Genomic DNA, 9,595 nt, shown 5'->3' with positions numbered 1-9,595 from the left:
TGTCAACATATTCTGTTACACCAAATACACAAAATAATGATCTTTAAAAAAGCATCATATGACCCCTTTAATTTTCAAAAGGTGTTTTGATAAAACATAGGTAGAGGCATGTATTTCCACTGAGCCTGGGTAGTGTAATAAAGTATGTCACCCCAAGCACACATTTTCAATGGGCCTGGGTAAGTTTTAATTGTTGGATATAGTAGAGAATGTCAAGACCTCTGAAGCTGGACAAGTGTTTTTCTCACAAAAAAAAAAAAAGATTAATATCTCTAATGCTTTAAAAGAAGTAATGGGACACCAAAGTGTACCATATTCATGGCATGTGCTGTGCAGAATCAATTATATGTCCTGCATTATGAAATAAAAATTTTTTGAAGGCACACGAATATGCTGACATTGACTGACCTTCACAGTCCAATGAAGCGTATTCAACAAAGCCTACAACAACTGAACTTCTGACACCATTTGCATAACTTTGCAAGACTAGTAGTAGATGTCTGGACAAGCTATAGACAAACAACATTGGGTGACATTCTGACGTGTTGAAAAAAAGCACGTCAAAGACTATGAAGGCAACTTAATCATTGTTAAAATAGACAGCTCTACCAGGATTTTAAATTAAAACAATCCAGGTGAAGACAACCAGCATATCGTAACTTCCTCCTTTCACTGAAGACACGAGGAAAAGCTCTGGCCTTTCCTCAGGTCTCCCTCAATTTTTCCTTTCTTTTGTCACTGAACTTCCTGTTATGTGTTTGCTTCCACATCCCAGCATCTAAACTGGGCTGCATTCCCACCATTAATCCAACCCAGACTCTTTGCCATTCCTGTAGTCTTATAGTTTGATGTTCTTCATCTGTTCCTTTCAGTTACGCAATGAAATGGTCGACACACTGATTTAGGCACACTAATAAAGTGACAAACGGGAGTTCATGGACATTTTTCTTTTAAGACATCTATATATTTTTTGTAGGATAACCTCAAAATCATGGGAAGACATAATCTATGCCAAACCAGCACTCTTCATCAAGGCCAAAACCAATAAGTGTACAGCAGCCAAAAAGGCAACACCCTGTTAGTACAACAACATACACCGCTACCCTACAGTCCCATAGACCGCATAGCAGCACCCAAAAACACCCAAACACTCTTTGCATTCATGTTTATGTCATATGATTTTGATTTCGTGTAAATATATTGCTAAAAGGATATTTAAGCAATATTAATGACGTTATATTTAAGCAATGTCGCACTCACAATTGTGCAGGTGTTATGAAAATTACTGCAATCAAATTAATGCTGACATTCAGAGCAATAGCAAAACGGCAAGTGCTTAATGCAACAGTTTAATAAATGAAAAGTTAATACTGGGTAACTTACATTTTATACACAGTTGCTCCTCCAGAGAAAATAGCTACAAAGCCACGACAGAATTAAACACTCAGAGCAACACACAGTAGAGTTTCCTTTCTGAATGAATCAGTGTATCAGTTGAGTAAATGATTCTATAACTCACTCATATACGTGTTTTGTTCCTCAATGAATCGGTTGAATGATCTCCGAATGAATCGGCGTTTTTGAATGAATACGTTTATAATAGTGTCACTTGTCGCCACCTACCGACACAACTATGAAATCAAAAACTCTTTGTCATGTTTATTTCATATGATTTTGATTTTGTGTAAAAAAAAAAAGGAAAAAAAGAAAAGAAAGGAAATTTGAAATAGCTGGAAAAAGTATTTAATATAAGTATCATTAAGTTTTGGGGGAGTCATACCATTTTACAACCTAAACTGACCTTGTCTTGCCATGGGTAATGTTAAGTAATATTAACTAATATCTCTGTCCAGTTCAGTAGAAGCAATAAATAGCCTGAGACTACAAATAAAAAAATAAATTAAAAAAGACTGGAATCTGCCCAATGTCCTGCGATAGATAAAGCAGCTGCTCTGCTATTCTATGACTTGGCTGAATTCTTCAGTGGTCTGAAAGAGTTCCCACATGAACCCACCAGAGGAACCTTTTGGTCCAACTCTTTCCTTTGGGAAAACATTTCTTTTCTTTTCAGGTCTGGAGAGCGAATCAGCATTTGTTTGTGTTGAGCAACGGTTTCCATAGAGACTGAAGGTTCTCAGACATTCAACATTCCAGAATATTTCTTCTAATATTTTTTTTTCTTTGATGAAACAAGCATGTTAACTAAAAAAACCCTTAATTCCTTTTGGAGAAATATTAGGCTAATAATAACTAGAGGGCCACTAAGAAAAGTGAGGTGTCTTTTAACATAGACTCTAATTTTAAAAGACAATGGGACCTCAAAATGTTGACCTCAGAAAAGCTCTCCTGATCCGTTAGTACGCTAACATGTGATTAGCGCTTGATTAGCAACAAAAAACAGCAGCCAACAAAGAACCAGATCAGAAGATTCCCAAACCTGTGGACCATAAATTGAGCCACACTTGATTGACTCAAGTCAAGCAGCGGGAACGGGGCCCAATCAGGGCTCAGTCAGTCCATTCAGCTCTACAATGAGTCAGAGATGCTGGTTGTAGAAAGTAATCCGCCCTGTGGTAACAGTGTTTTTCAACTTGTCAAATGCCAGCTTTTTTCAAAAAGTGCCTTCATCAAATTTACAATGCTACATGCACAAACCATATTCATGACAAAACATTCGGAAAAAATGCGTAGTTCAAGAAGCATTTCATCTACCATTGAATAGTGCAACTGCATAAATATTTCGCAACTAGCTAAATATCAAAAAGGATACTATCAATACTTTTACTGTAAGCCAGGCACAGTGTTGTTTTAGTTGGATATTACATTTTTGCAATATTAATAATGTTATATTTAATCAATGTCACACTTGCATGCTGATATTCAGATCAACAGCTAAACGGAGCGTGTTATTGCTTTATGCAACCATTCAATAAACTAAAAGTTGATACTTAGTAACTTACATTTTATTTTTTTACAGTTGCTCCTCCTGGGAAAATAGCTACAAAGCCACAGCAGAATTACGTTTTCTGTCTCAGAGTAACACAGTGGTGTTTCCTTCTTGAATTAACCAGTGTATTTAAGCCAATCGGTTGAGTAAACGATTCTATGACTCACTCATATATGGTTGAGTTGGCTGAGTGAATGATTCAATAGGTCATTAAACGTTACATGTTACTTCTCCGAATGAATCTGCATTTTTGAATGAATCAATTAATTAAGACAGTCTCTTGTCGCCACCTACTGGTGTAACTATGTAACGTGTAGAAAAAGCCACTGAAATGGCAAAAATGCCGGTTTGTTTTAATAATCAGAGACACTTCAGAGGACTTTAACAAGGCATATTGACAGGGAAAGGAGAGATTCACTGAGATTTTAGAGTCCAAAATCAAATGTGTTTCTCATTCCTGTTCCATAGAGTCCTTTATTTCACGACGTAGATTTACAAGCCGTTTCCAGAGTAATGCCATATTTAATGGGCCCGTTTTATAAGAACAACAGTATTCACAAACAAGCGACCACAGGATCCCCAGCCTAATATTTAATGATTACTTAACCACTTTAATATTACGATCCGTGATACACATGCCATAATCTTTTAGCATAAAAATTTCCACTATGCCCTCCAAATATAGACCATTCCATTTTATTTTACAGATGATTTGAACACAAAGAGGCTTTTAGATAAGAACAACATCAAACCTCCAGCATAATGACTTAAAAATTTCCCTTCGGTTGCAGTGGATGCAGCACAATGATGGAGCAGTGCCAGATACAGTAGAAGAGCATGATCGCTTCTCCAGGATTCGATCCACAGGACATTTTCCTGCTGTCCGACAGCCTGTGATTCCTAAATTGCACATTTTCCATATAAAACCACTTTCATTCATTCTAGTTTATACTGAGGCTTGCCAGAGTACTGGCTTGAAATAAAAGTTTCACTGTCCTTAACTCAACTGAAATCTGTATTTCTTTAGCTCTGACACTTTTCTCACTCTATTACTTAGGGGTTTATTGTACAGGTAGGTGTTAAATCCTTCAAAGTTATGGTTTTGGGAATGGATACCGTATAACAGTGGCAGGTTACCCTGGTTACCGTACAGTCATTTCCTGTCCGTTCTGCTTTCCTCAGCCTGCTACTCTATTATGACATAACCCGTCGTTTCCCAGCCAAACGCTCTCCATTGCAACCACAGTCATTTCCGTGCAGATAAACTTTAATGAAGACTCCAGAGTACACAAATGGAAACTGCCTCCCTGAAATGTAGGAGCCTTGGAGATCTATTGCAAGTGCATGGTGAAGAAAATCCCCAAGTTCAAAGCTTCACCAAGACACCAATAAACCTGTATCCCTGGAAATTTGTGTTACTGATCCATGCCATGTGTGGCTTGGTGGCCTCATAATTGAAACCGTGTGGATATGTGGTCTGTCCAAATATTATGTCTGATTTTGTATCAGTGGATTTATGGTAGTATATATGGCTAAAGAATAAATGTTAAGGCGGTGTCACAGTAGAGTGGATGGTTGTGGTCCTTTTGTGGCAGAAAACCGGCAATGAATGCACTCTGAGACTTATCGAACTGCTACTGAAATCCTGTAACATGTAACATTTTCGTCTTCAGTAGACAGGGCTTTTCAACCAGTTGCTTGATACTTTAGTGCTCTCTGGCATATGAGAGTAATTTTCTCTGCTGTAGAGTACTACAGCCAAAGTAAAGTTGGTCAGATTACTTTTGATTTACCTATACTATCAAGTGAGTGAAAACAGAAACTGGATAAGTGTGCATGGAAACTTGGAACTTTAAGGAGCTGACGGTTTGTCTGATGATTGCACACTGCATTGAAATCTTTCATCAGCTATCTGACTATTTTCCACTTTCTGCTTGTTTGCAATAGCTGAATAGATGAAAAGTAAGCCGATCTAGCCGTTTTTAGAGCTTTTCTAATAGTAGAAGTACTTTCCCTCCATCCAATATGAAATACCTCTAGTTACCGCTAGTTTAGCAGCTGAATACGTTTATATTATATAAAAATATAGATTCAATTTTCTTTATCATTATGGCATGTTAAATATGTCATGCCACACAGTTTAACAGTTAAAACTCTATTTTATATCATGGCAGGTGTGAGCATGCAGATGTATATTAGTATTGTGGGATTCATTGAATCTAGAGCAGGAAACAACAGGCCTAACGTCCTCTGAGGGCTTCTAACAATGGATAACTCTGGAAGTGGAAGTAATTTGACTGACAGATGTTATTTAATGCTGTGAAAGCCTAGCCTTGGACCCAAGCCCCATCCATCCATGCATAAAATGTTTTTATTTTGTATTTTTCTTCTTTTAATGCACAATTTCATTACACATGATAGACGAAAAATACATTTATTATATTATCACACGCACATATACATTTTAAAATTTTATTATATTAATAGTAGTAATTATATAATTAAAACACAATTAGATTATATTAAATAGATATTATATTAAATCTTTATTTTAGTACAGTCTTGGATGCTTTGGCGATTTTTATTTGATACTTATATACATAAACAAGCAAACTCTCACAATGAAGGGACTTGCGCAAGATTTTCCTTTTTCATCCACACCTGCCACTTATAATGCCATAATAAATGCACAAGTTTTCAAGTCATGAAGTGAAAGAATATAATTTGTTTTTCTGCACTAAACTTTACAGATATGGCAGCTAAAGAGATGTGTTCAGCATTCAAATTATTAAAGGGGTCATATGATGCGATTTCAAGTTTTCCTTTCTCTTTGGAGTGTTACAAGCTGTTTGTGAACAGATAAGAACCCTAAAGTCTCAAACCCAAAGAGATATTCTTTATAAAATGTAAGACTCGTCCACGCCCTCCTAACACCTCGTTCAAACACGCCCCCATGTCACGATGTGGGAAGAGTTGCATAACACCACCAAAATGTTCACGCAAAGAAAGAAGGCGTAACTTTGATTCTCGCTGTAGTATTGTTGTTGCCGCCGCCGCCATGTCGTGGAGACGCTGTGTGTTTTGTTGTGAAAGCGAAACTACTTTGTTTGGTCTTCCAAAAGAGGACACAACTAGAAATCAGTGGTTAAATTGTATTTACAACATTGTTCCAGAACAGTTCAAACCAAATATTCAGATATGTGCAACGCATTTTATGGAGGACCAGGACTGTTTCCTGGAAGAGTAGCCTACAATGCCGGTGTTCCAGTGACTTCAGTTCCCGATTCCCCTTCAGCACGCATGCTTAGCCTATACAGTCTACGATGCTGACAAATAATGCTGACTCACAGCCTGTAAGTACATTTACGTTTTCTACAACGCACTGGATAACTGGCCAATCAGAGCACACCTCACTTTTCAGACCGATGAGCTTTGTAAAAATCAGTGTGTTTCAGAAAAGAGGGGCATATAGGAGAAACAATAATGTACAGTATGTGGAAAATAATGTGTTTTTAACCGCATAAACACATTTCATTACACCAAATACACAAAATAATCTTCTTTTTTAGCAGCATCATATGACCCCTTTAATATAATTTTGTAGTCTTATCAAGTTTATTCAGAGTTCAAATTTCACTCTTAACTGAGTTTGCAATTATTTAAAATGATTCCAGTACATAGTTGTGCTGGATATGTAACATTAAAATACATTTACTTATAGGTTATCATGACTTTTTTTTCCCCTTTTAACTACTTAATAATTTGACTTTTGAGTGGGGATATTTTAAAGTACATTTCCGTTTTAGACTTTAAAGAATAAAATCCACTTTTAAATGATCAGTTGTTTATACAAAAGCACAGGGTTGATCTTTTAATACTGTCAGTAGGGGACAATCATAACAAAACATAATAAAGTGATTTCAAAGGAGATTTTAAAGGGATAGTTCACCAAAACATGAAAATTATGTCATTAATTTCTTTCCCTCATGTCGTTCCAAACCCATACGACCTTAGTCAGAACACAAATTAAGGTATTTTTGATTAAATCCGAGAGCTTTCTGACCCTGCATAGAAAGCAAGGGAACTATCACGTTTAAGGCCCAGAAACATATTAAGGACATTGTTAAAATAGTCCATGTGACATCAGTGGTTCAACCCTAATGCTATGAAGCTACGAGAATACTTTTTGTGCGCAAAGAAAACAAAAACAACAACTTTATTCAGCAGTTTCTTCTCTTCTGTGTCAGCCGGCAAGCGTTCATGACAGTACCACAACGCCTGTGACAATATAGTCTAACACAGTACATGTATAGCAAGTTTTTTTGATAAATAAAAAGAATTAAAAGTAGAAAAGAAATGGAATAGATAAAGCTAGTGTTTGAGGGTCAAGTTATTATTATTATTTATTTAAGAAGAAAACAAGTAGATAGAATATAAATAAAATAGAGAGTACAAGTGTTAGAGGGTCAAGTGTAGATGGAAGAGATGTGTCTTTAGCCACTTATTGAAGATAGCTAAAGATTTAATTGAGTTGGGCAAGTCACCCACCACCAGGATGCACTTTTCAATTATATCATAGCAACAGTGTTGACATTTAAAAAAAAAAACCCTAGTAACAAATGTAACAAAACAAAACATAACATGAAAAAGAGAAGAATTTAACTTGTCTGTGATTTTTTTTTTTTATGAAATTATCTACTTCCTTAAAAGAGAAGTAACAGGGTTGACAACACAATGGCAATTCATAACTGTTTTACATTTTATAGTGAATTGGTAAGAATTGGGTTGGCCTCAACTATGTCTTTTTAATAGATTATAAAAGCTCAAATCTAAAAACAAATCACATAAAAAGAAAAACCTTTATTTCCATATATTTTGTTAGTGCATATATCTAACAACATCAAGGAGAAGTGAAAAAAACCAGAGCTAAAGACAGGCCAAAAACATCCTCATGATTAAAAATAAAAACATATCTAAATATAAAATAAAATTATATTTTTGTGATTATTTTAAGCAATGTTAACACAGAGAGAGCAAAACATTTGCATCAGCTATTTACTGTTCATACTGTTCAAAGTCATTTTTCTACACATAATATGTACATAAGGGACACAAAAGTCACCCGTTCTGTAGGAAGACCCAGTTACATTCACCCAAGCGTTCTGTGGAGCACTAATGCCTAATGACTCGCCTCTTGGCCAGCTGGTGTCTGTCTGCCAGTGATTATATCACACTTCTCAGCTTCATGTGACATGCTCTCACAACATTTGCCCATTATACTGGAAAAGTTCTAGCAACCTTCGGGGAAAAAAAAAGCCAATTACACCACAGCGTGAAACACGGGCGTTTAATGCCAAACTGGTGCCAAATCATGAACAGCTCAGTGCCATAAACTTGTAGTGCTAGCAAATAGAGGGATGGGTGAAACTACTGCACAACTATGCACAGCAAAAGCATGCACTGGTTGTGATAAGTTACAGTCTATCTCACAATAATTACATAAGTTAACACCAAAAGGAAATGTGCAGTTCCTTCCTTTCTCTTTTTTTCTACCAAGGGTGTCAGTTTTCTCTTGTTTCAGCATAAATATAATCATAATGGAACATATGCTTGTCATTTAGTTAACGAATGACAGTCGGCTAAACAAATACACTGCACTGTCCAACTTGATACCAGGTATAAATATTTGTCTGGCAATTAAAACAGAAGAGTTTAGCTTGTATTGTGGCTCAGCTGACATGGGATGATACATTTGCCTTGCCAGTGCAACGGCTTGCAACACTGTTAAAATCATCCAAACACATGCAAGCTCATCATATCCTGTTTTATTTCTTGTTACCATGGCACAGGAAGTAAACTATGACAAATCACAGCCGGTTGCTAAGGAAACAACTTTTTTTTAACTCTCCCTCCCTCTCCTTTTTGAGAAAATTGTTGCATTCTTTCCAGTATTTGCCGGAAAGATTACCGATGATCGTTTGAGATTATCGCACTTATGACTGCATATTTGGAATATTTGTTTTATTCTAATTTAATCTTGCTTTATTCCCACAATTTCTTAAATAAACACATACGTGAGGGCTGAAACACAAACATGTTACATTACAAAGAAGAATGCAATTTCACTTACGGTACACGTGGGCTGACAAGTATGAGTTAATCAATCCTATGACTGGGCGAACCATCTCTCACCTTTTGATACTTTTCCAAGATAAACATTTTTCACTGTATTGACATGTCACTGATGAAAGCGTCGTACATGAGAAGGTGTTTTAGCTGGTACAGTAAGCCTGTGATGACTAGACAGGTGACGTAAAATGTAGTAACATGTCCGTGATTTTATTTTTCAACATCAAGTTACGGTACATTTTTAAGGTGTGTTGAGTGACACCGTAATCATCGTTCAGCTGTCAATCAGAAGGGTACAAACTCGCCCACAACAGAGTAACCCTGGCAACATCTCCTCCCACCCAATGCTCAATGTCCTCCAGAGATGATTGACATCATCATTGTTATGTGTGCATGTGATGTAACAGTAAGGGGCAATAAAAGGATCGCCCTCAAGGTCTGCAGACTATGTGTGTGTGTGTGTGTGTGTGTGTGTGTGTGTGTGTGTGTATATATATATATATATATATATATATATAT

This window comes from Sinocyclocheilus anshuiensis, unplaced genomic scaffold, assembly GCF_001515605.1.
Source record: "Sinocyclocheilus anshuiensis isolate Anshui unplaced genomic scaffold, SAMN03320099.WGS_v1.1 scaffold676, whole genome shotgun sequence".
Lineage (NCBI taxonomy): Eukaryota > Metazoa > Chordata > Actinopteri > Cypriniformes > Cyprinidae > Sinocyclocheilus > Sinocyclocheilus anshuiensis.
Note: the sequence above shows the minus strand (reverse complement) of the source record.